Source organism: Mustela erminea, chromosome 9 (assembly GCF_009829155.1).
Source record: "Mustela erminea isolate mMusErm1 chromosome 9, mMusErm1.Pri, whole genome shotgun sequence".
Classification (NCBI taxonomy): Eukaryota; Metazoa; Chordata; class Mammalia; order Carnivora; family Mustelidae; genus Mustela; species Mustela erminea.
In genome coordinates this window covers 1,585,912-1,613,248 of record NC_045622.1, presented here as the reverse complement: position 1 = coordinate 1,613,248, position 27,337 = coordinate 1,585,912, and the positions used below count along the sequence as shown (strand labels likewise).

At 45.7% G+C, this 27,337-nt stretch overlaps 1 long non-coding RNA gene across 1 annotated transcript; it reads right to left on the bottom strand.

Annotated features, from left to right (window-relative positions):
• Positions 1-22,749: 22,749 nt before the first annotated feature.
• LOC116598853 lies at positions 22,750-27,134 on the bottom strand. The gene is made up of 2 exons (XR_004289178.1): positions 26,549-27,134; positions 22,750-23,491 (listed from the first exon to the last, which is right to left on the bottom strand). It is a non-coding gene; the product is annotated as an uncharacterized LOC116598853 (long non-coding RNA).
• Between the last annotated feature and the right edge of the window lie 203 nt (positions 27,135-27,337).

Genomic DNA, 27,337 nt, shown 5'->3' with positions numbered 1-27,337 from the left:
AGTATAAAAGCCCTTTGTGTTCTTTTATTAGACATACACAAAAGTACTTCATTTTCTGAGAAATTGTAAATGTTATGTATTTTTAATTTTGGTCCTCCTGGGTTTATTGTTGGTTTATAGAAATCCATTTGATTTTTGTGTATCAACCTGCTATACTGTGACTTCAGTGGGCTCACTTTTTTAGTTCTTGGGGGTTTCTTTGGAGATTTCTGTTGAAGTTTGTTATGTGGACAATGGTGTCATCCACCATCTTCCTTTCTGATCTGTATGTCTCTTATTTTCTCTTATTCTTTTCTGATCTGTATGGCATTTCTTTCTTTCTCATCCGTATACCTTTTATTTCCTTTTTGTGCACTGGCTAGAACTCCCAGCATTATGTTAAATAAAGTAATGAGGGCTGTTTCCTCACTGTGTTCCTGATCCTAGGAGGCAAAGCATTCAATTTTGCAACTTTAAGTATAATGTTACCTGCAGCATTTTTGTATTTGCTTTTTTATCAAATAGAGAAAGTTTCCCTTTTTTCCTAGTTTTCTAAGAGTTTGTTTGTTTGTTTTTACCATTAATGGTTGTTGAATTTTGTCAAATGCTTCTGCTGCATTGATTGATGTGATCATGTGATTTTCTTTTTTAACCTATTAGTATGTTTGATTACATTGGTTGATTTTTAAATATTTAACCCACCTTGCATCCCTGGACTAAACTCCACTTAAAAATGGTGTATAATTTTTTAATGTATTGCTAAATATATCTGTTTGTTAATATTTCATTAAGGTTTTCAGCATCCATATACATGCAGGGTATTAGTTTGTGGTTTTCTTTCATTCTTTCTTGCTTTTTTTTTTTTTAGGAGGGTGAGTGATATAGTATGTCTTCAGTGAGTTTTGTTATCAGAGTAATAATAGCTTCATGCAGTAAATTGGGAAGTACTCCTTCCTCTTCTTTTTTTCCAGAAGAGATTGCATAGAACAGTAGTTAGTTCTTTTTTCAAACATTTGGGAGAATACTTCAGTGAAATCATCTGTGCCTAGAAATTTCTTTTATGGGAATTTCAAGGTTATGAATTCAATTTTCTTGTTATTTATAGAGCTGTTCAAATTATCTATTTCCTGTTGGGTGAATTGTATTAGTCTATGTTTTTAAGGAATTAGTACACTGCAGGTATACTGTCAAATTTATGCCTATGGAGTTGTTCATAGTATTCCCTGGTCATCTTTTCGATATCTGTAGGGTCTGTAGTGATATTCCCCATTTCATTCCTGATATTGGTAAATATCTCACCCCATGCCATTCTTTTTGCTGGAGAACTGTTGATTTTATTGACTTTTTCAAAGAACCAACTCTGTTTCATTGATTTTCTCTCTTGTCCTTCCATTTTTACATTCATTGATTTCTGCTCTTATATTTGTTATTCCTTCTGCTGACTTTGAGTTTATTTTTCATTTTTTTCTAGATACTTGACATGAGAATTTGTATTATTGAGACTCGTCTTATTTCTCAGGTATACTATCACTCTCCTTTGTTGCAGTGCTTTAGATGCATCCTGCAAATTGGGATGTCTTATATTTTCATGTTCATTGATTTTTTTTTTTCCTTGAGACTTTTCTTTGACCCATGGATTATTAAGCAATATGTTCTTTAGTTTCTGAGTGTTTGGAAATTTTCCTTTTATTTTTCTTGTATTGATTTGTAGTTTAATCCCACTGCAGACAGAGAATACGTTCTATATGATTTCAGTTAGCCTAGTTGTGTTGAGGTTTGTTTTATCATGCAGGATGTGGTTGATCTGGGTTTATATGTTATGAGCAATTGAAAAGACTGGGTTTTGCTGCCATTAGGTGGAACGCGCTGTATCTGTCAGTAAGATCTTGGTAGGTAATGTTAAGTTATTTTACATGCTTGGTGACGTTCTATCTAGTTGTTCTATCAGTTGTTGAGAGGGGGACACTGAAGTGTCCACAGATAACTGTGAATATGTCTATCTTTCTTTGTAGTCTGATACTTTTTGCTTCATATATTTTGGAGCTCTGTTGTTTGGTGCATACACATTTAGGATTTTATGTCTTTGTGGTAGATTTACCTTTAATTATTACACAATGTTCGTCTTCATTGCTAGTAAATTTTGTGGATTCCAGTGTTTATTTCATCTGATATTAATGTAGCCATTTCTGTTTTTCTTTGATTAGTGCTTGCAGGACATATCATTTCCCATCCCTTTACTAGCAGTCTATGTCATTTTATTTAAAGTGAGGTGTGTTTGTGTATGTGCATGTGTTTTTTGATAGCATGATTGTTGGGTCCTGTTTTTAATACCCTCTGTCAGTCTCTGTTTCCCCTTACCTTTTGGTCCTTTTCTGCTTTTGTTCTCGCCTTTCACTTATTCTGCCTCAGACGCACAAACCTCACGACTCTTCCTTGAACTTAACAGGCATGCATCCCCTCAGAGCTTTTGCTCTCTCTCATCCCTCCACCAGGAAAGGTGTTCCCCAGGCATCATCTGCTCCTTCATCTTCCTCAGGTTTACCCAAATGTCAGTTTCTTTTCTCTAAGATGTTCAAGTGATGTTCAAGTCTGCTGAGTTGGGAATGGTGGTGTGGAGATGATAGTGTTTCTCATCCACAGCTCTACTGACGTCCTGTTTGAGGTATTCCTTGTCATGGGGCTTCCTGTGTCTTGTATGACGTTCAGCATCATCCTTGGCCTGTACCTACTACATGCCCTAGCATAGATAGCCGCCACCATTTGGCCACTTGTGACAACCAAATTGTCTCCTGACAAATGTCCCTTGGAAGGCAAACCTGCCTCAGGGTGGGCACCACTGAAACAGATTTTAAGGTGTTGAGAGAGCTTGAACAAAAATTATGAGAAATGAGACAGGAAGAAAGAAAGCTCATATGTGAGACAGAAAATGAGCATGGCAGTAAATGAGCCGAGTCAGGCCTTCCTTGTATCATGACAGTTAGAAACATCGGAGGGCCCTGCCGACCTGAGACAGTACATCTGTACTGAACCAAGGATCAGGATATGCACCTGCGTTATTTTATCCTCAGGCGCACAGCAATGTGGTTAAAGAATCACTAGTGCAGCAGATGGGCTGATCCAAACTCGGGGCTTCTGCCTGCCAAATGCCAGTGAAACGAAAGGGTGAGGGAATGGGGACATAACAACTCCACAGGATTTTGCTGGATGTTAGTCACGAGGAGAGGCAGAGAGAGGTATACCTTGTATACCAGGCCCCACACTTTGCTGTGCTTCAGAATCGCACAGGGAGTGTCGGAAAGCACTAAGCTCAGGTCACACCCCGTACCAGCGAAATCCGGATTTCTGGGGTTGGCGCCAGGCTTCAGTGGTTTGGCAGGTGTCTAGTGCAGAAGAGTTTGGAGACCTCTGGCCCTTCTCATGAATCTCTGTACCAACGGTCCTCAGAACGCAGCCCTCCAAACGACAGCCTCAGCACCCCGGGGGACCTGCCCCAAGGGCAGACCCTCCGGCCTCCCCCCACACAGGCTCAGTCAGAAACTGTGGATAAGGTTCAGCAGCTTTATTTTAGCAAGACCTTCAGGCTAACGTGTGCTCCATTTTGAGAATCACTGTTCTTTTTAAAAAGGGCTTTGAGGGATGTGTTGAAGAAATTGTTTAGAAGCAGTCCAGCCTCTTTCTGTCCCAGTGACGTGTGAAACGAACGTGGAAAAGCACATGCCCTTTGGACGCTGTCACTGATAACCACGTGAGCCTGCAGCCTACTGTACAGAACAGCCAGAGAGACAGGGGACGGGCTGGGCTGTCCCTTTGGTGCCACACACACAAGAGGCCATTCTTCAGTGTGTACGTCAGACATACAGTTTTTGTTTTCTGTTCCTGTACCAAAGACGGCTGTATTGTCCTTCCCAGGGACAGGAAACACTAAGTAGGAAATGTTTCGCATTTTCTCTGTGTCACCTCACAGAGCCCCCGTTCATTGTTCAGACTTTGTTGACAAATCCCACAGGCCTGTCAGCTGGCCCAGGTGAGGAGGGCACAATACTGAGCCTCCGTCCTCAGGCTTTGGGGTGATCATGTGTGCGTTGCCTGCTACCTTGTTTGGGGTGTCCTGGGCCTGTGTCTCTTTCTGGTCCACATTTGTGCTGGTGTGTGTGTGTTGAGGGGCAGCAATGGTTTTCTTAGAGAATCCTGGGGTTCTCTAATTTGCATGAGATACAATACAGCCCGACTGTTTTTCCTGCCTTTAATTATTTCCTTATTTGCCTGGGTTGGAACTCTTCTCCCGAGTTTTGCCGGCATCCTTCCTCCCTTTCCTGTGGGGGATTCCTCGCATAGCCTTTTCATCGGCAATCACCCAAGACTGCCAAGAAATGCCTTTCAGTAGACAGCAGCAGAATCTGTGAATAAAAATAAATACAGGGGCTTATCAAACAGCATCCAGAGCACAGACCAGTTTCCGCCTGAGAAGAAAAATATCAATTAATGAAGAATCTGAGTTTAAAATTCAGCTGATGAGAGAATTATTTACTTATGCAGATGTATGGCCAGGAAGAGAAATAACATTATATGAACTGGGTTAATGAAACAAGAAAAGGGGGGGGGGGGGTGGGGGGAGAGAGGGAGAATGGTTCACTTCTCCAAACATAAAAATGAAAAAGTAGGAAAAGAAAAATGCATTTCCTTAAATTTCTTCTTTGTCCATTGTGTTTGGATTCTGGGCATCACGCGGCCTTTCCCTTAGAGGTGAATATCCGGAGATGGTTTGATTTTGCACTGATTCGGCACCTACGTGTACCTTGCCAGCATGTCAACTGGTAACACATTGCAGAGGGGCGTCTCTGAACAGAATATTTACCCAGAGCTCTGCGCCACCCACAACACAAGTAGGAACCCAGAAGGATTGAAAAACCTTCTCTGAAACAACCACACAAGATATTTCAATCTATCTTTTCTAGAGCAACGCAGTTCTTAGCCTTTCTGGGTTGGTCTGAAAGAGTTGCAGACCTTCTTAGGGACAGTTTGTTATGTGTTTAGCATTTGGCACCCATGGAAACCACGGTGCTTACTATGGGAACTGGGAAGTGTTCTAAGTGTTATATAAATCTGATTCATTTTATCCTTGAGTAGGTCCTACGAGGGTGGGTGATTTTTTTAAGGGGGGGGAGGGGCAGAGGGGAAGAGAGAATGTCAAGCAGGCTCCCTGCTGAGCACAGAACCCAACACGGCTCGATCTCAGGACCCCGAGATCATGACCTGAGCTGAAATCAAGAGTTGGGCCCTTAACTGACTGAGCCACCCAGGCACCCGGGTACTTACATGATTTTTAAACTCATTTTACGTGTGAGGAATGTGAGTTACAGAGATGAGGTAGCCCAGGCCACCCAACTAGAGAATGAAAGAGCTGGGATTTGAACTCAGGAAATACGGCTTCGGGGTTTATGTGCTAGACCACACTGCTGTGCTGTCCTTTCCACTCATACACGAAACAGTCTGCAACTCTGTTAGCACATTTCAGTCACTACCTTTAAATACATACACCTGTGAGGGGCGCCTGGGTGGCTCAGCGGGTTAAGCCTCATAACTTCAGCTCGGGTCAAGATCTCAGGGTCCTGGGATCGAGCCCCACATCGGGCTCTCTGCTCAGCGGGGAGCCTGCTTCCCCCTCTCTCTCTGCCTCTCTGCCTACTTGTGATCTCTGCCTGTCAAATAAATAAACAAAATCTTTTTAAAAAATGAAAAAAAATACATACACCTGTGAATGGTGGTTGACCACGCGCAGCTCTGAGAGACAGAGAAGCAGCATCCCGAAGGGACTGAAGGAAAATATGTACGTGGTGAAAACTCGCAATGCCTGAGCTGTTTTGCGTAGCTTCGTAGACCTCATGTCCTTGCCGTTCCCAACACTGGCTCGAGTCGACGCCCCCAAAGCCTGGAGACACTATTATTAGAATTTCTTAAACAGAATGCAGCACTTACATATTTTGGCCTTCGGTACAGTTTTAATGAGCTTGACCACCAGGTTTTTAATTCCACAGCACTGGTTAATAACCTTGATTTTGACCTCAAAATACCTCGGTTCCATCCCAGCCACAGCCAGCTGTTGACCTCTGTCATCTTACTCGGGTTAACTAACTTACCGGAATCTGATTTCTCACGTATAAAAGGTCCGTGGAGAACTTACTGCACGTATTCAGAGGATGAAATGAGATGTAACGTGTGCTGAGCTCCCTGGTCAGTTGGACACGCTGAGGCCCCCCACTGTGGTGGCTGCGGGGGGTCCTGCAGGTGGCAGCACCAGTGGCAGCCATGAGGGGGCAGTGAAAATGCTCGATGACAATAGCCAAGGAGCCTCACAGTCAGATGTCAAGGTCAATGATTACATTGGCTTGGAGCTTAGACATAGTCTTCAGAAACTCACACAGCTTTGGAAATATTAATAAAGGCTTTTTAATGGTGCCATTTTACAAACTGGCAAACAGGAGTTTGGGGGAGGTACAAGGATCAGTTTTTGACAAGTCACACGGAAGATAAAAATTTCTGTGCCCTCAAACACAGGGAAGACGCATATTGTTCTCATGCCCCATAATTGCCAGAGCGACAGCTCCAACCACTGCTCGCTCTCTTCACATTATCCCCTCAGGTGCGGTGTCAGCCCTGTTCTTCCATCGTCTCCTGGCATGACTTTGTGGAACGCCGATCAAGGCCACGTAGAAAAGGCAGAGAGGACCGTATCAGGTTAGTCTGCAGGCTGGAAATGAAATGACCAGTACCATTTATTACCAGTCAAAAATGTATTTGCACAGAAGATAGACTGGCAGGAATTATTCAAGTACAAAACCCCAGTCGAGTTAAGAATGGAATCATTGCTGATCAGACACATCAATCACCTTTGCAATGATAGAGTTCCTTTAAAAATTCCCTCATCTTCATGATTATGTAAAAGACATGTTTTTTAGAAAGCAATCTTTATTAATGAGCCATAAATACAGTCTTCTCACTGCCTGCTGCGGAATTTGGTAAAGAGATTCTGGTGAAAAAAGATTCAGAAGCATGAATGGGCTCTTTAAAACCCTCATTATAGATGTTTTGTGGTTAAATCTTTATTAAGCCAGCATTTATGAGAGGGGCCCCTGCGTCAGCACCCACAAAATCTGCCCCCGTGGCTTCCTTCCTTTTGCAATCATCGACACGATTGTTTACAGAGAAAGCTGCTGACATGAGCTGATCGTGGAGAACCCAACAATCCCATCCATTAGTGTGATGGGATTTTATTTTAAAGATTGTTTAATAGGCAGGGGAAGGAGACAATTTTGCAGTAAAGGCCAGGCACTTAGCAGAGTGGAAAGGATGATTTTCAGTCCTAAGAAGCGGTTGGGTAGACTTTGGCTGGAAATAATGAACGTTTCTTCCCTGGAGCACGTGGGAAAGTGCATTCGTCAGGTTGGAAGGAGGGTCCCTTTGCTCCCAGATTCTTTATTTGTTCCATGGAAGACATAAAGTGTGATCCTTGTGCGCACACTTGAGCATTCTTCTCTCCTTACTCCCCGCTGCACACACGTACCTTGAACCTCATGCCAGGATCACCTCCTACTAGGCCAGGTGATGGCCTTGAACATCACAGGATGGGAGATTCTATTGGAGTGACAACTGGGCTGGGCCCGACGGTCTGGGTCCTCGCCATGCCCTCTGCTTACTGCTGTCGGATGTAGGCAGGCTGGGAGGTACGAAGGCCGTCTCCACAGCTCATGTGTTATTACGGCGGACAGAGAGAGTATGGGCAGAAGAGGTCACGGAGCTGGTTCTAAAAAAGCTTCATGATGAGAAAAGAATTTGAGCTGAATCTGAGCAGTGGGTGTAACTTAGAGTCACTAAGTTGGAATTTGTGTTTAATGAGAATACTTCGGAATGAAAATCTCACGATGTGGGAAGAGCCTGGAGAAAGAGATGATCAGCGAGCATTGCTCGCGTCAGATGTTCTGCTTCCTGTCTCGGTTGTTGTTCCCAGTGTGCGTTAGCTGCTGAGGAAAACCCATTATTTACAGCCATTTTTATGGGCAAACTTGAACAAAGTCAACTTGCCTTCAACTCCAGGCATTTCCCAAATATGGCTTATTGAAGGCCATCAAGAAGGCATTCCTTAAGGCTGGGCTCCGAATGTCCCTTCTAGGAAGACCAATAGTTCTTATTCATTTAGCTTTGGGTCTGTCTTTTCAGCAAGACGTAGGAGTAATGAAGTCTTGGATGGTCCCATGCCCACCTTTCTGCATCTCAACCCCACCCGGGGCCATTCAGAAATCAGTTTCTTCGGAAATACATAGGCTGGGGAACAGGTAGGAATGTGACATGTAGAGAGAGATAAATGATTTAAGATTAAGGCTTCAGGTAGCAAGAGGCTGTGGAAGGTCTTATATTTGACAGCATTCACTGTACGGTGAGGTCCAGAGTAGGAACTCAGGACACACGGCTCCCAGCACTCGTGGCTGCCTTGTCTGTCTGCGTGCCTGTGCACCCGTGGGCAGATCTATTTGTTCTTGGATGCATGGAGGTGTTTTCCAATGAACCGTAGTGGTCACCGTGTTTTATTTTTCTACTCTGTCTTTTGCTGCTGCACATATTTGCAACACTGGGTTAGCCCTGAAGCCACTTGAACTTGGAAGCTTCAGTTAAAGAGTCGGAGAACCCCAGATGGTTTCACCGGCAAGTTTCATGGACATTTAAGGAAGGAAGAAATAAGAGCAACATACACAAATTCTCCCGTGAAATCAAGAAAGAATGAATACTAAGCAGTTCATATTATGAATTGCCATAACTTCGTAAAGGAGAATCCAGGAAAGAGAAGATACAGGCCAGTCTCACCCATGAATGCAGACGCAAAAATGGAAATCAAAGTATTAGCAAGTTGAATTCAGCAGTGTGTAAGTACATTGAATCATGGTCAGGTTGGATTTATTCCAGAAAGGCAAAGTTGTTGTAATAGTCAAAAACCCATCGATGTGGTGAGTCCCATAAATTAAAAAAAAAAAAGGAAAAGCATATGATCATCTTAATGGGCACCAAAAAAAAAGCATCTAATTAAATGCAACATCTCTTTAATGTAAAGCCTTTTAATGAATTAGTAGTAGGAGGGCTAGTCGTTAACCTGGTAGAAATGTTATCTACAAAAAAACCACAGCAGACTCATACTCAATGGGGAAGCACGGACACGTTTTCCTTCGCAATCAGGCCATTACATCCATGCTGCCTCTTACAGTGGCGCAGTGCAGTGGCGTCGAGAGAACCCAACAAAAGCCACTTGAACTTGGAAGCTTCAGTTAAAGAGTCGGAGAACCCCAGATGGTTTCACCGGCAAGTTTCATGGACATTTAAAGAAGGAAGAAATAAGAGCAACATACACAAATTCTCCCGTGAAATCAAGAAAGAATGAATACTAAGCAGTTCATATTATGAAACTTGCCGGTGAAACCATCTGGGGTTCTCCGACTCTTTAACTGAAGCTTCCAAGTTCAAGTGGCTTTTGTTGGGTTCTCTCGACGCCACTGCACTGCGCCACTGTAACAAAATGATGAGTGAATCGAAAGATAGAAAAGAATGCACACTTCAAACACATAAAGTTCGAAAATAGTTAAGGCAAAAATGTTTAAATATTTGAGTGGTGATTGACAAAGAAAACCTGGGAACCAAGTCAGAGGAGTGAGGTAAAAGGAGGTGTCCTCTCGGGTAAGGACCACGGGGACTTGGCGGGGGTGCGGTTCTTGGCTCTTGGCAGTTCTCCTCTTCGGGACCTGACTGGTGGTTGTGTGAATATCCAGGGGCGGAGTAATTCATTAATCTGCACATTCCTATTGTATTCAGTTTCTTTATAATATTGGGTTGCCCAGTCCTGTTAAAAGCAGAAAAATGTCTGTGAAGGACCTGGATAATACACCGGCAATCGTTCGCCCCAACGAGAAAACCACTGGGTTTGCAGAAATCACGGGTCATGGAAAGCAGGAGTTCTCCATCTTGGTACAACTGACATTTGGGGATAAGTACGTGGCCAGTTCCCTGTGTGGAAGGCTGTGCTGTGTGTGACAAGATGCTGGGCACCGTCTCCGGCGTCCGCCCACCACATGCCGCATCACCCTCTCCCCCCGTCGTGACAACCAGTGGAGAGCCACTGACTTGAAGGAACTCGCACGTGGAGGCGTTGTGCTCTGGTAACACGTTTGTTAGAGTAGCCCTCGCTGAGTCCATTTTCCGGAGGTTTCTGTAACCTTACACATTCATCATTCTGCTCCAACTTTCCCTCATAGTTTATTTTAAAACCCCCTGAGATTAATTTCTCTGTAACTTGTTTTCCAGATATGTGGACCCGTGTGGCTTGAGGAGCAGTCCAATTTCTCTCATAATTATTGTAAGTATTATGTTGCAAGTTTTGCCCAAGAGGAGCTATTTTAGAATGGAATGCTGTGACAGCGCGAACCAACCGGTATCAGAGACTCTAATCTCAGTCTTTATGAAACGGGCAGATTGGCAGGAAACCCCAAGGGTTCACCCACCACGAATTATGGTGAGGAATGCAGAAGCAGGGCACCTTCTCCTCCGTCGGTGGAAGGCTGCCCCCTCCCCCAGGCCCCTTTCTCACTGGTCCCACCAGCCCCCTACCGCCACACCTTCTCTTACTTCCACGTTAACAAAGACAGGTTTTGGCAGGCATAACTCAGCCAGTGATTTCAATTATACCTTCCAGTGAGCCACATCAAGAACTGAAAATATAGGGTCAAAACCACACTCTGCAGTGGCATTTTCATTGTTTTATTTTAAGTCGTGACCGGTAACTGGAATCTATATACTTCACGGAACTTTTGAAAGCAAAGCTCATTTACAGCACAGTCAGTCTGCATTTTTGGGAAAACGAGTAACCAGTTTTGCTAACTCTGGTGGCTTTCAGTTGGCTGGCAATCTCCAAGCCCATCTGTGGGACAAACAGTGATAAGCCACCCCGAGCTTTCCAAAGAGACAAACAGAATGTCAATTCGACTGAACGTATTTCTTGTTCTTTGAGATGAAACCAAGACCAGTCCTCCCACACTTGGGGGTAGATTCTGCCTCGGGTTTACGTCCTCCCACGGGGTCTCTGTCGTCCGCTCCTCTCTGCTTCTCCTTCCCCAAGCACAGTCACTGGGGTCAGCATGAGCTGACTGGTGGTCCAGGCTGGGTAGTTCCAACAGCGGGGGCTTTTGTAGGCTTGAAGCGTCTTAATGGCCGGTCACCTGTCCGGTCACTTCCAGGCCCACCTGCTCACGGGGCTAGCTGCCATCTTTGGGATATGCGGCCATCCTGCTTCTCTCCTGAGTGGCCAGACCCCGCTTCTCTAGCTGTTGAAGCCCCCACGTTCCTCCCAGTCTTCCTTCTCTTCTGTGTAGAGGTCAGGACCCAACGAGACTTCTAAATCACACGTCTGGGTCTTCCCTGGCATTCCCAGACCCTTGCCCTGTTTCTCAGTTCGCCACTTTTCCACCGCCGTATTCCAAGAGAGTGATTTAGGCCATAGTAATAACTGACCCTCGCAGAGCATACGTGTTCTACGCACTTCAATCTTTGCGACAACCCTGTGATGTACATTCTCTTGGGATCACCGTTTTACAGATGAGGAAACTGAGGCACAAATGAGTTCAGTACGTTGTCTAAGGACACCCAACTGAGATGGGGTGGGGCCCCTTTCCAGCCCAGATATCTAGCTGTAAGAGCAGTTTCTGCGAACCAGCAGCTGGTACAAGCCCCCCCCCTAAACTCCCGGGGTGGTCCATCTGCATTTCCGCGCGCTGCTGCTACTGCTGTCTCTGTCCTTGGCTTTCAAGCCTAATATCTTGTGATTCCCTGGAGGGTGGACAGTGGCCCCTGAATCTTGGTGTCCCTCCCTTAGGGACTCACAACATGATGAAAGGTGTTTTTGCCACTTACCAAAATCTTTTTTTAATTGCTTCGAAGTACTGGCATATTAAAAACTCAGTTTATGTCAAGATGGTCTCAAATCTGGGTAAGATTTGGCCAACGGATGTTTGGGGCCCTAATGAGTTCTTCTCTCCTCTTCCTGTGTTCAGGTCATTCGGGACACACCATTCTCTTTTCTCGGCTTCCTCCTCTACCTCCTCCTCTTTTTCTTTCCACTATTCCCCCTTTATTCCTCCCCCCAACCCCTGCTTTTTTCCTTTCTTTCTTTTTTGTCCTGGAGTATTTTCTCAGTTGATTTCAAATGCTGACGACATCAACACCAGGACATGAAGCCTGGGTATGAGGTTTCCTACAGTACATCTCCCAGGTTCTTTATGTGGGAGGGGGGAAGGGGAGGGCTGGGGCGAGCCATAGGAAAACAGATGTAAGAAATGCAGCAGTGAGGAAATACAAGTAGATTCATAGACAGAAGCCACCGACAAGCCCGGACCCAGGACTCGGCTGCTGTGCGCTCCAGGTCCTCAGGAGGGGGACACCGCCTGCAGAACCCCGAGCCTGCCTGACACCAGACCCCAGCAGCCGGCGCCAAAAGTCACTCCGTGAGGACTAAACATAGATTCAAACTAAAGGTTTCATTTCTGGAGCCACAGAGCCTGGGGTTTAAATTTTGCTTTTTTCATGAAATAAGTGTGGGCAAGTCTCCAACCTGTCTTAGGAATAATCACGCTTATGTCTTAGGATTTTTTAAACAGATGTGTGCCCGAATGACCCAGGCAATGATTTTTAAATTTTTATTTTTTTGTCTTTAATGTTATTTGTTTTTACATGATTGTTTTTATTAACTGTGCAAGTATCCAAAACTGAGAGCTGTGTGTGCCCATGAAAACAAGGACTCAGAGGGAAACGTGGGTTCCTCAATCGTCCTTGACACATCAATTCTTACGATGACTGAGCTGGGAGAGAGCTGCCCTGTTATGGCTGGCTTAGGTCAACACGTCTGGGCCAGTCATGGTTGCTAAGAGCCAAGAACAACAGAGAACTCACCATCAAGGCCCCACAGCCCTCGGTTCCAGACAAGCCCCCCCTCCACAACCCAGAGATTATGCTGTTGACTAGTCTTGACCTGGAGCCATTACAAAGAAAGAATCATTAAAACTGCTTTGTGGGCTTGGCTGTGATTCAAGACTTTTCATGAGTTGCTTTTGAAGGTGTTTTCAAGGTAAGCACCGTGTGGGAAGTAGCTGTCACTCCCCCAAAGATGGAAAAGGGACCACTGCGGTGTCTGCAGTCAGTTCTCTGTGAACTCACGAAGCTCATTTGCAGTAATGCTTCTCCAAGACTCTTGGAACAAGAGTCTTCCCATTTCCTCATTCACTGCATTTTATCCCTGAGTCATCCGAGTGTGCGATCTTCACTAAACGTAGGGATACCGAGATACTGGGGAGAGAGATGGGGAAAGTGCACGTCACTTTCGACCATGGAGGAGGAGGACAGGCTCCGGCGATGAGGAGCCACGTCTCAGGGTCCCGCCAAAAGGCAGCAAACTCCCATCGTGACGGAAAGTCTCCATAGACACCCGGTCATTTTATTTCAAGGCCGGTGAGTCTCATCTGTTTTTAGGTAGAAAGACATAGATTGTAATGCCCTATTTTAAGACACTATTGATTAATAAAAATACTTGTTTGTTTTTAGAGCTGTAAACCAGAGTTTTCCTCTGTGCGTTAGACAAGTCCCATGTCTCGATGTTGTAAGAGTACATCTTAGTCCATTCAAGCGGCTCTAACAAAATGCCACAGACCCTCATTGCTCGTGGCCCTGGAGGCTGGCAGTCCGTGATCAGGGTGCCACACGGCCGAGCTCTGGGGAAGCCTCTCTTTTCAAGTGCAGACTGCTGACTTCTTGCCGTGTCCTCACATAGTGGAAGGGACAAACTAGCTCTCTGGGGTCTCCATAAAAGGCGGGACCTTCATGATCTGATCACACTCCCTAAAGCCCCATCAGCTTTGCAGTTAGAATTTCAGCATAAGAATTTTGTAGACACACAAACAGTCAGGTCCTGGCATGGTGCTGAGCTGAAAAAGGGCAAGCAGGAATGACTCAGCATGGCCAGTTGTTCCCTGAGAAGAGCCACTGCGGAAACCCTGGCATTCCCGGCAGTGTAGACCTGCAGGGCCTCAAGAGGAGAGAAGGTCATTCATATCTTTGAGTCTAATGGCAACAGGCAGAAGACGGATACTGTGAGATCCTAACAGCAATGAAAAAAATTGTAGAGGATAATAGACTCCATCATGAGTTCAAGTTACTCCCTAATCCACAGGTCAGCAAACTTTTTCTGCAAAGGGTCAGAGAGTAAGTATTTAAGTCTTTGAGGAGGATTTCATTTCTCTTGCAACAACTCCTCTTTACCATTATAGTGCAAAAGCAGCCAAACGCCAAAAAGGGAATGAAGGTTACTGTTTCAATGGAAATTTAATTATGGATACTGAAATTTAAAATGCATACAGTTTGCATGTGTCAAGAAATATCCTTACCACAAACAAAACTGAAAAAATCAATTATAAGAAATATTATGAGCAACTATATGCCAATAAATCAGGCAACTGGAAGAAATGGATGCATTCCTAGAAACACACAAACTACCAAAACTGAGACAGGAAGAAATAGAAAACCTGAATGGACCCATAACCAGCAAGGAAATTGATGCAGTCATCAAAAATCCTCCAACAAAAAAGAGTCCAGGGCTGGATGGATTCCCGGGAGAATTCTACCAAACATTTAAAGAAGATTTTGTACCTATTCTCCTGAAGCTGTTTCAAAATATAGAAATGGAAGGACAATCTCCAAACTCTTTTTATGAGGCCAGCATTACCTTGATCCCAAAATCAGACAAAGACCCCACCAAAAAGGAGAATTATAGACCAATATTCCTGATGAACATGGATGCAAAAATTCTCACCAAGATACTAGCCAATAGGATCCAGCAGTACATTGAAAGGATTATTCACCACGTCCAGGTGGGATTTATCTTTGGGATGCAAGGGTGGTTCGGTATTCACAAATCCATCAATGTGATATACCACCTTAATGAAAGGAAGGACAGGAACATATGATCCCCTCAATCGATACAGAAAAATCATTTGACAAAATACAGCATCATTTCTTGATTAAAACTCTCCGCATTGTAGGGATAGAAGTAACATACCTCAACAATATAACATTCATCTATGAAAAACCTATAGCAAATACCATTCACAATGGGGAAAAATTGAGAGCTTTCCCCCTAAGGTCAGGAATACAGTGGGGATGTCCACTCTCACCACTGTGGCAGGATATAAAATGAATACATAGAAATCAGTTGCATTTATTTATATACACTAACAATGAGACAGAAGAAAGAGAAATTAAGGAATTGATCCCATTTACAATTGAACCAAAAACCCAAGGTATCTAGGAATAAACCTAACCAAAGAGGTGAAGGACCCATAGTCTGAAAACTATAGATTACTCACGAAAGAAATGGAGGAAGACATCAAGAAATGGGAAAACATTCCATGTTCATGGATTGGAAGAATGAATATTGTGAAGATGTCTATGCTCCCCCAATCAATCTACATATTCCCTGTAGTCCCTATCAAAATCCCATCAAAGCATAAGAGACTCGTAATCATAGGAAACAAACTGAGGGTTGCTGGGGGGAGGGAGTGGGGGGAGGGGTAGCTGGGGGATGGGCATGAAGGAGGGCGGGATGTGGTGCGCACTGGGTGTTACGTAAGACTGATGAATTGCTGACCTCTACCTCTGAAACTAATTATAATACTGTATGGTAATTAATTGAAATAAAATAAATAAAATGCAGCTGTCACTCATTCCTTCTTTAATCCACTGATGCCTCGTCAGTGAGGCTGCTAGGCGCGCCCGTGTCAACCCCCTGGTTTACAGACCAGAGAATGAAGAGATGCGACTGATGGCAACGCATGGCGAACCTGTGTCTGGTGACACTGAGGCTGTTGCTCTTCAGATCCAGAAGCCAGATGGCCTTGGGCACAGGGGTGGCTGGCGGAACCGAGGAGGGGAGTGGACGCTGATATTTACTGAGCAATGGTCGTAAGGCCAGGCGCTGTGCTAAGTGCTTTCCATGTAATGATCATATTTGATCCTTCCAACACCCTGGGGGCCCATATGTATTATCTGTGTTAGAGAGAAGAAACCGAGCGGCAGATTGCCCACGACTGCCGAGATGACCTGCTGGTATGAGCAGAAGGGAAGACGAGTCTTACTAGTGCTGAGGCCCGTTTCTTGCCTCTTTGTTTCTGCTCATTGTAAAACATAACTCACGGGGCAAGACGGTCACAGCACTGGCTGAATGCAAAACCTGGGTTTCTCTGCAGAAAAGGCAGAAGTCATGGGTAATTTTAACACATCCGTCAGTGCATCTGATGGTGAATTCTATCTCTCTGATGAGACAAATAGAAATATCCGCGCCTAAATAGGGTTCTGACCCAACCGTCACGTGGTGAAATGATCGCCGCTCGTCAAATGTCTTCTGTGCTACATGCCGGCTGGCATAATTGTGTTGACTTTTTCCAGGCTTCCTGAGAAATAACAGGGAAAGGTGACTCCCCGGTGGAGACGAGAGGTCCTAGAGGATGAGGATGTCGGTAAACACGAAATGCACCAGTATTGCTTGCTGCTGCCTCCACCGGGTAGAGCCTGGGAACGAGTAAAGCAAGTGATTCCTCCAGAAGCAGCCCGCCAGGCTCGGGAGACCACAGCGGGAAAGCAGCACCCTGGTGTCTTATCCTTCCGCCTGCACCTGCCAGCCTGGTTTCCCGCCTGCTCCCTCCCTCTTCCCAACTCACCTTCCCCCAGCTAACCACCTTCTCTGAGGAACAACTAAATCTTCTCAGATAAACGTGGCTAAGAAGACCTGCTTCATCGCTGTCCATTTCTGCACAAAGCATGACGAGACATGGCAAGTTCATCCACCAGATTCCTCCCTCCTGCACAGACACACACGCACGCACACACGCGCGCGTGCACACACACACACACACACACCACCCAATGGACAGGAACCATGCTTGAAATTTGTGCCTCCAACAATTACCCATATAACCATAATCTAGAGTAACCGTAATAATAATTACTGCCTTTTATTGGAGGTTTGGTCTGCATAGGTGCTATTTGGGGGGGGGTAGAGCTGGGGGACAGGGACCCTCAGCCCGTGGCCTTAGGGCCATTCAGGGTCTCTCCAGAGCTGCTCCCAGAGGCTGCTCAGAATCAGTCGCAGAGTATGAACTGAGGACCGAGCTGAGACCTGACCCACTCCACTCCCACCACCCTGAGCATTTGCCGACAGAGCTTCAATGCCCCGCTGGGCAGGCTGAGCACTGATTTACCAGCTCCCCAGGTGTCCCCGGGAGAAGAAGGGAAGAGAAGATTGGATTTCTCCACTTTGTACCGTCTGCTATTGGGTCTCTCTCCATCTAAAACCTTCCCCTGCGAACACCTTCCACCGTTCACTCATTCCTACTCAGCCATTGTGGTCAAACTCTTGCCCTGGGAGAGTCACTGTCCCTTGAGCAGTGAACATCGCAGGAGACCATTCACTGGAGAGAGAGAACACTGCTGGAGATGCAGCTCCAGCCGGGTTGAGTGGCTTTCCTCCAGTTCGTGAACGCGCACTTGTGGTGACTGCTACATGGCCTTCCCAGGGGCTCCCTTTGCCGCTCTCCTCGGTGGTCACCTGAACACAGAGATGGTCTGTGTATGCCTGCCTGCCTTCACTCAGTTGCTCCCCAGACTCATAGTTTAAGGAGAACCAAGAGAATTGCTTTCTATCCAGGTCTTTGCAGACTTTGAGAATATAGTTCCCAAACAAAATTTCCAAGGATAATTGCAAGGCTGGCATACATTAAATTTTTTTGATTCTGTAAATGAGAAAACAGACGTGGCCATAGTGACAGAATCAGAAAATTTTGTGCAGTTGGTTTTAAAACTATACTTTTACAATTATTTTATATGTAACTTTTAATTTCTGTGTGCTTGTCTAAATTCAAAAGTATGAGTAGACAAGTTGGCCAAAAATATCCTTTGAGGGTAGTGGTGGTTCTAACTGGGAAAATGGAAATGCCATTGTGTATTTGGCATTGAGTTGCATGTAAAGTTGCTTTGCCATCAGGCTAAACTAGAGGTCTTAAAATTAGCATGTTCCGCATAGAGCTCTTGGTTTCTTTCCCTGTCAGGTTTCTTCCCAAGTCTTCTTAACTGGCCCCTCGGTGGCTGCCCTTGCTGTCCTAGAGTCTTTCCAGGGCATTCCTGTTTGGATGGACTTCTGTTCCCATCGGTCCTGGGGGCCCAGAGGCTGCCGTGGCATTCCATCCTACTTTGAGTAAAAGCCCAGTCTTCCTTGGACTGTCCGAGCTCTACAAGACTGGGCTGTTTCTACCCCTCTTCCCACTGATTACAACTCTCCCTTCACTGCTGCTCCTCAACATGTCAAGTACACACTTGGCTCTGGGTCTTTGCTCCTGCTGCTCACTTGCTGGAGTGATTTCTCCCTAGACATGTGGAATTAATTCACTAAATTCTTTCTTTCTCTTTCTTCTTTGCAGTCTTTGTTGAAATGTCACTTTAGGAGCCAGTACCTTCTTGGGTATTTTTAACTAATAATAGCAACAAGAACAAACCCCTTCCCAGGACCCCCTGTCCCTCTTGTCTTGCTTTGGTTTACTTTCCTCACTGCATTTGTCTTCCTCTGACATTTAGTGTTAAGTATGTGCATATCTGATTATTGACTTCTTCGACTGTGTTCACTGCCGTTTCCTGTAACCTAGATCAGTAGGCATTCAATAAATATTTGTTGAGTGAATTAATGTCACCACCATGCCCCTGGTTGATCAAGTACAAACCTTTTTTTTAGGATTTTATTTACAAATTTGACAGAGTGTGCATGAGTGGGGAAACAGGGGAGAGAGAGGGAGGGAGAGAGAAAAATCTCAAGCAGACTCCATGCTGAATGTGGCCCAACACAGGGCCCAATCCCATGACCCCCAGATCGCAACCTCCAGATCATGACCCCGAGATCATGACCTGAGCTGGTCGGATGCTTCACCAACTGAGCCACCCAGGTACCTCGATCACATACACACTTAAGAAAAAGTCTTGAAGTCTCCCTTTCCTTCAATTCCAAGACCAATTCATCTCCACGTTGTGTAATGTTGGGCAGGTATCCCTGGTGAAATAGATCTCAAAGCTTCTTCCGTCTTGCCAACTCCAGCACCATCTTACTCCAGGCCACTGCCATCACCTGCCTGGATTATGATACTACCCCATTCTGTCTCCTTGCTTGTCCTCTTGTCCTTCCTAAAACCCCTTCTCCACACAACGGCCGGGGAAGTCTTCCAGAAGATATGTAGATCAGACCACATCGTCCTCTACTTAACATCTTTCACAGCCTCCCATTGGTCTCAGAATAAAGCCCAAACTCCTTATCAGAGCCTTCAAGGTTCTGCACGAGATGCTTTGCCAACCGCTGCATTTCACCCGATCCACTTCCTTACCTACTCAGGACGCTCCAGCCGCGGTGGCCTTGTTGCTTTCCAAGGAGGCACAGGTCTTTTCTCACCTTTTAGACCATTGGCCTTGCTATCGCCTCTGCCTGGCGTGCTTTTCTTCCCACTGGCCACACGGCCGAAATGAGTCTATCCTTCTGGACTCAGTTCCAGTATTACCTCCTCCCAGCGGTCTTCCCTCTCACCCCACTCAAAGCAGGCGTGGGATTTCCTCACCCACTGTCTTCCCCTCAGAGCCCTCAGCACATCCCCAGCTTCTTGTTTCACTGATCGCCTCCCCATAAACTTTTCATAACACAGTAGACGGCAACTACTTGGGCGTGGCAGGCCCTGCGTTCTGTCCCAACTACTCCCCGTTGCCATTACTTTGAAAACACGGCCGTAGACAACATGTGAACAAATGAGCATGGCTGAATTCCAATAAAGCTTTATTTAGGATCACTGAAGTCTGAATGTCCTCTAGTCTTCACCTCCCAAAATACTGTGCTGCTCTTTTTTTTCTAAGCATTTAAAAACAGAAAAATCAGTGGCACCTGGGTAGCTCAGTCGGATGAGTATCTAACCTTTGATTTTGGCTCAGGTCATGATCTCGGGGTCCTGGGATCGAGCCCTGTATCAGGCGCTGCGCTCAGCATGGAGTCTGCCGGAGATCTCTCTCCTCCTCTGCCCCTCCCCCCACATTCTATCCCTCTCTCTCTCTCTCTCAAAATGGATGGGTAAATCTTTTAAAAAGAAAGAGAGGGAAGGAAGAAAGAGAGACCATTCTTAGTTCTCAGACGGTACAAAACACAGGCAGGAAGCCAGATTGGGCCCATCCGCTGGGACCTCATGTGCTGTATCTTCAGACCCCAAAGAGTGCCCTACACACGGTAGCTTCTCAGAAAGATACTAACAGGGTAACTCCAGCAATTTGTTCAGGCTCCCACATTATAAAGAAGTCAGTCTTCTGGGACTGTGAGCTCCAAGGGTTAAAACAAGCTTCCATTATAAGTCAAAACTTTTTGTTTATTCAAAGCTGGAACTACATGCCCCATTTGGCCTTACATTCTATTGTTCTCCAAGGGGCCTTAAAGACAATAGATTTTTGCCAGAGGTAAACGAGAAAACTAAACTTACATAAAATAAGAGGCTAGAGGTTAAGCAAAATTAATACACTGGATAAAATCAAGATTCAAGTGGATTTTGTGGGTTATATGGAAACCAGTGGTAAACATCAGGCAGAAGGAAGGCTAGAAAACAATCTGTTGAGGGTATGACCTCTCAAAATAACTATGGAGGGAAAACAAATCAGAAGGAAGCCTAAAACACCTACATGCTTCCCCACTCATCCACCCAGAACACAGACTCTGCTCATTCTGACACGTCTCTTGCAGAGAATAGCTTTCTTTGGGAAAAGAAGATTTTTGAGAAATAACATTGGTTTTTTTTCTTTTTCTTTTTTTTTAAGCTATGTTGGGCCCCAGCGAGTAATGGGCTGTCTTCAATGGTGACGTCTTAGGTTGGGACGTGAAGTCAGAAAGCAAAGGCAAGAGGGTATGCAAAGGTGAGGCGGCTCATTTCTTATGCACACAGTGACACGAACTGAAGATTCCAAGGAGGAAACATTGACAATTGTGTCTTTGTTCTGCTACAAAATTGCATTTCCCTGTCAAGAATATGATATCTCCTAAGTTAATAAAAGTCACAGTGTCATTAATTTTAGAGTTACAAAGTAATTAGACATAATTTGTCCATCTGCATAATACATTCAAAGGCCTCCAAAGGCTAAAGAATTTGTGGAAGGAGCCCTAACTGCAGGTGAAATGCTCATGCCCTGATTGCTTGTCTGGAAAGAGAACTTTCCACCAGACAAACCCTTAGCATTGATGCCACGGTTAATTCGGATTACAGTACGTTGCTTCAGATTTCTTAGTTAAAAAGACATAATATTTGGATTCAGTTTGGAGTGAATGTGGATTAAGATGTCAAAAGCTAGCCACAGGAGCCATTCTTTGAAATCTTAATAAAAAGGGTCAAACCAGTGGGATTTACACTGGGTACACAGCCTTTCCTATTACTAAACGTCCTAAAATCTGGATCAGACAAAATCTTTTGTGTTTCACGTAGGAGAGAATAAGATTTTGGCCATTAACAATTTATTTTTAACTGTACAATGACTCATTCTGACGTACTTTTCACTCTTCTCTTTAAGCGTGTCCGGTGTCTGTGCTCCGGCATCTGACTGTGAGGTCCACGTGAAGAAGGACTGCGTGCCCCAGAGCCAGCGCAGCCCCCGCTATGTTTGTGTGGGGGGGTGGGGGAGGACCCGGTAGTATTGTTGAGCGAGTGGCTCATGACTCATGGACAAAACTTATTTCCATCCCATCTTGGTACTTGCATTTCCTACTTTGGGTTCTGTGTGGCTTGCTCTCTAATGTATAAAATCCCAATGGAAGACACAGATGTATGACTCACTCACATGCCCATTCCTTTCCAGAATGTGACCACAGGGACACTGGCAGCCGATACATCCCCAGGGTTTGCAGATATGGGCTCTCTGCACCCACCCATATTTTAACATAGGAGGAAAAAGCAACGAAGCACCAGATATTTTCTAAACACAAAGGTCATTCATGATCCTTTCAGGAACTCCTCCATGAAATACCTAGTGGTACAGCACAACACTGTACTATGATTGGCACCGAAACGAAAAGAATAAAAAAGTAGAGCTTGGGGCACCTGGGTGGTTCAGTCATTAAGCGTCTGCCTTCGGCTCAGGTCATGATCCCAGGGTCCTGGGACTGAGTCCTGCATCGGGCTCCTGCTCAGCGGGAAGCCTGCTTCTCCCTCTCCCACTCCCCCTGCTTGTGTTCCATCTCTTGCTGTCTTTCTCTGTCAAATAAATAAATAAACTCTTAGGAAAAAAAAAGTAGAGCTTGATTTTCCAAGATAGATGCAGAGAACAGAGACGAGCCGGACCGAGGGCCAGGAAGAGGCTGAGTGGGAGCACCATGAGGTGCTGGGAATCCCGCAAGGGCCACTCGCCACCTCCTGAAGCAGCAGGCCCCACAGTGACCCTGCTTCCCTAGTGACAGGCCTGGAGCCACCTGGCGGGGGGCAGGGGGACACGTACACTTGCTGATAGACTGGTGCCCCTTGACCACAGGCTCCCCTCCAAGCACAGTGTGATGGCCCAAGTGCCACAGGCCTCCCATGGCAGGAAAAGAGGAGTAAGACAAGTCCACGAACCAGAGGAACTGAATAACCAGCCTTTCGGACAAAATGATTTTCATGAACATTTTTGGCTGAGACGGGAATAATAAATTGTCTTATCTTCTTGAAGGCCTATAATGGTGCTTACTCCATGGCCAGTCTGACCCTTGAATGGCCCCAGGAGAAGCGCAGATGAGACACGACCTCAGGTTCGGTGGGATGCAGCTTACAGGGTGTCCCCAGACTTCTCCTTTTGGAGCACAGCTGTGTTTTTGTGTGGAGTGGTTCTGGGTTTGGGTGAAGGGCTCCTTCTTCCTTCAAGCTGCACATAACAGTAGCTGATTTGCAAATCTGCAGCACGAATTGAAGACACCCTTCAGTTGCTTTCCGACTGAATCGTGTTGTGTATCAGCGAACAGGAACAATCCATTCTGCTGAGTGTCTTCTGTCCTCATTGCTAGAGAAATAGTCGGTACGTGGTTAAAATAGTACCTGAGCTCAGGCCTTTAAAGTCACACGCAGCTCGTGTCATGAGACTGGATGAACAGATCGATGTGGCTTTAACCTTATCATTTCTCATTTTAGCCAATTTTCCAAAATAACCTGATGTGAGTAATAAACTCGAATACTAAGATAGCATAAGGGGCTTATGGGGAACACGAAGCAGAATAACATCCACATTACAGGGGTCCCAGAAGGAGAAGGGAAACGGGCAGAAAAGTTACTTGAAGAAATAATTGCTGGAAACTTCTTAACCTGGGGAAGGAAGCACATCCAGGGCCTGGAATCCCAGAGTTCCAAATAAGAAGAACCTATAGAGAACCACACAGACAAAAATTAACTGTAAATCAATTAAAGACCGGAATATAAGACCTGAAAGGCTAAAGCTCCTGGAAGAAAGCAGGTGGTAAGCTCCCTGACATCAGTTTTGCCCCCTTTTTCTTTTGGGTCTGACTCCAGCATCAAAGTCAACAACAGCAATAATAAACAGGTGAGACTACATAAAATCAAAAAACTTCTGCAGAACAAAGGAAAGCATCCATAAGATAAATAGGCAGTCTACTTAATGGGATAAAATATTTGCAGATCATATACCTGATAAGGGTTAGTACACAAAATAAAGAACTCGTAGGATTCAATAGCAAAACAAAACAATCCAATTTAAAAAGGGCCAAAGTACCTGAACAGACTTTCTTCCCCCAAAAAAGACACACAGATGGCCAATAGGTTCATGAAAAGATGCTCAGCATCACTCAACACCAGGAAAATGTGAATCAAAACCACAATAAGATCCCACCTCGCACCTGCTAGAATGGCTATTACCAAGAAGACCCGAAATAACCTATTGGGAGGGTGGGAGAAAGGGGAACCCTCTTACACTGTTGGTGGGAACGCACACTGGTGCAGTCACTCTGGAAAACTGTGTGGAGGGTCCTCAGAGTGTTGCAAATAGAACTACTCTATGACCCGGCAATTGCAATTCTGGGAGCTTATCTGAAGAACATGAAAACACTAATTCAAAAAGATACGTGCACCCTCACGTTCACAGCAGCATTATTTACAGAGGTTGAGACACAGAAACGACGTACATGTCCATCAATGGATGAACGGATGAAGGAAACGTGTCCATACGTTACCAAATACTACTCAGCCTTTCAGAAGAAAGAAAGAAATCTTGCCACTTGGACAACAGCAGGGATGGAACCTGAAGGCATGGTGCTAAGTGAAGTAAGTCAGATCGAGGAATATATATGCCGTAAGTTCCCACTTGTGTGTGGGATCGAAACCAACCAACTAAACTCATAAATACAGAGAACAGATGGGGGAGTTGCCAGATGTGGGGGCTGGCACGCGGGAGAATGGTGAGGAAAGTCAAAAGTAGGAACTTCAGGATGTAAGATAGTTCCCGGGGATACAATGTACAGCTTAATGACTATAGTTGGCAATACTGTATTGTGCACTGAAAAGGTGCTAAGAGTAGCTCTCATCACAAGGGAAAAATTGTGTAATTATAGATGATAACCAGTACTAACTGGGCTAATAGTGGTGATCATTTCACAATGTATGCAAATATCAAACCATTACATTGTACGCCTAGAATTAATAGAGGTCAATTATATATCAAGAAAGAAAATCGACCTTCTGCTTTAAGAAGCTTGAAGTGAATACAAATTCACTTATAAATCTATAAATTATGAACTTTTATTAACTTTTTAAGTTTCAGTATGCAATTCTGTGTGCTTACACACTCTTCACGTTATCAAAGAGACCAGAGAGTGGCATGGAAAGATCCTTGCCCCTCCGTGTTTACTGGCATTATTTACAGTACCCAACAGCTGTTAGCAGCTCAAATATCATTCCCAGGCAAATGGATAAGGAAAAAGTTATGTATCCACACAGTGGAATATCATTCAGTCGTAAAGAAAGAAATCCTGGGTGCCTGGGTGGCTCAGTGGGTTAAGCGTCTGCCTTCGGCTTAGGTCATGAGCCCAGGGTGCTGGGATCGAGCCCCAAGTAGAACTCCCCACTCAGCGGGGAGCCTGCTTCTCCCTCGGCCTCTCTGTGCGTCTCTCATGAATAAATGAGTGGCATGGTGGCTGCGGGGGGGTGGGGGTGGGTCCAGGAAATGGGGTGTTTTTCCCTTGGCATAGACTGTTTTGCAAGATAAAAAGTTCTGGAGATCTGTCACACGACAATGTCAGCACACCAAACGGCACTGAACCCAGTGTTTAAAAAGGATGACAAATTTTATGTTTTGATTTTTACCACCATTTTTTAAAAGGCACTGAAAAAAAATGACCACTGCCTCCATTTCTAGCCTTATCACCTGCCACTCTGATTAGCAAACCAGTGTTTTGGGTTTTTTTTTAAGATTTTATTTACTCATTTAAGAGAAAGAGAGAGAGCACAGGAAGGGAGAGGGGCAGAGGGAGAAGCAGGCTCCCCTCCAAGCAAGGAGCTGGACACCGGGCTTGATCCCAGAACCCTGAGATCAGGACCTAAGCCAAATGCAGACACTTCACCGACGGAGCCCTCCAGGCGCCCTGCATTCTTAAGATATAAGCAAACAGGGGTGCCTGCGGGGCTCAGTGGGTTGAGCCTCTGCCTTCTGCTCAGGTCATGATCTCAGGGTCCTAGGATCGAGCCCCGCATCGGGCTCTCTGCTCCGTGGGGAGCCGGCTTCCCCTTCTCTCTCTGCCTGCCTCTCTGCCTACTTGTGATCTCTCTCTCTGGAAAATAAATAAATAAAATCTTTTTTTAAAAAAGATACAAGCAAACAAACAAACGTGGATATTGTGACAGCATTCCCGCTCCTTGCCTAACGCGGCTTCTGTGGGGTGTGACAGTAACAGACACCTCCCGCTGTCCTCTCGAGAGTTCAGCAAGTCCCCGAACCTCGAACCTGAAGATGAGAAACATTCCAAGCCTAAAAAGTGGATGAGAGTTGGTAAAAAACAAACAGAAACAAAAACAAAAACAAAACACACACACAAACCCTAAAACAGGAGATGCTGGCAGGACTTTCTGCGCCTTTAGCAAGGGATGTGACTTGGGTTTTTCTCTAAACTATTTAAGAAGTATTTGTGGTTTTTCCTATCGATTGGGGTAACGTTCCTGTTTGTTGTTTACCGTCAAGCTTCGGATTCCAGCCCCGTCTACACAGGTGCAGCCCTTTTCGGCCCGGGAGCCGAGTGCGAGGGGGAGCGGGAACTAGCGGGCAACAGCACGCGCTCCAGGTGGACCCGCTCCTCGGAATGAAGCCCCGCGCCCCCGCCCCCAGCTGCCGCTTGACCCCAGGTTGAGCCCATCCAGAAAGCTCTTTGGCTCGGGCCAATCCGAGCCTCCCCTCTGACCATCCTTCTGCTCACCTCCTATTTAGGGGAAAACCTGGCCCGTCCTCTGCTGCCGACCCTGCTGGCAGAGGGAGGAGGAGGCTGGGGTCGCGGGAGGCTGAGACTGCTGCTCACCTCCTGAGTCCGGCTTTTCTGTTTCTCTCTTCTCTCAGACTCTCAGGCTGTGCCCAGGGCGTCTGAGCCCTGGCACCCGACTCCGCTCTCTCTCCTGCTGCTGCAAAGAACGCTGAACTTGGTAGAAGTGAGAGCGGGCCTCGGGCCAAAGCCCTGCGGGTAAACGGCGGCCGGGGCGGCCCTTTCCTCAGTCCCCAGGCTCTTCACCGGCGGAATGAGGGCCGTCGGGACCGCCTCGGGCCGGGCCGGGCCTCCCGGAGACGCGGCTCAGGGCCTCGGCCGGGAGCAGAGCCACCCCTCACTGCAGCAGTCTTGCTGAGAACCTCTGCAAGCTACTCCCCTGCTCTGACTCCCAACTATCTCACCTCCTTTCTGCTTCCAAATGATCGGAACGTCTCTTAAAGAAAAATTCAAGGTCTAGGTCGCTTTCTTGGGAAACTTCGCTCTGTTTCAGACAAAATTTTTCCCAAGATTGAAGGGGGGTTGATTTAACTGAACATTCCTGATTGTTTCCTATAAGCTATTTTTTTTCTTTTCATAGTTTGAAGAATCTGGGAGCCCATCTGGGGTTCATTTCGGGTCTGAGTCCAGGCATGCTGCAGTTTGGGGGTCAGGCCCAAGGCTAGCGAATGACTTTTCCTGCAGTTACGGACGTGGGGTCTCCCGTGTTCCATCTCTCCTGCTGGGCTC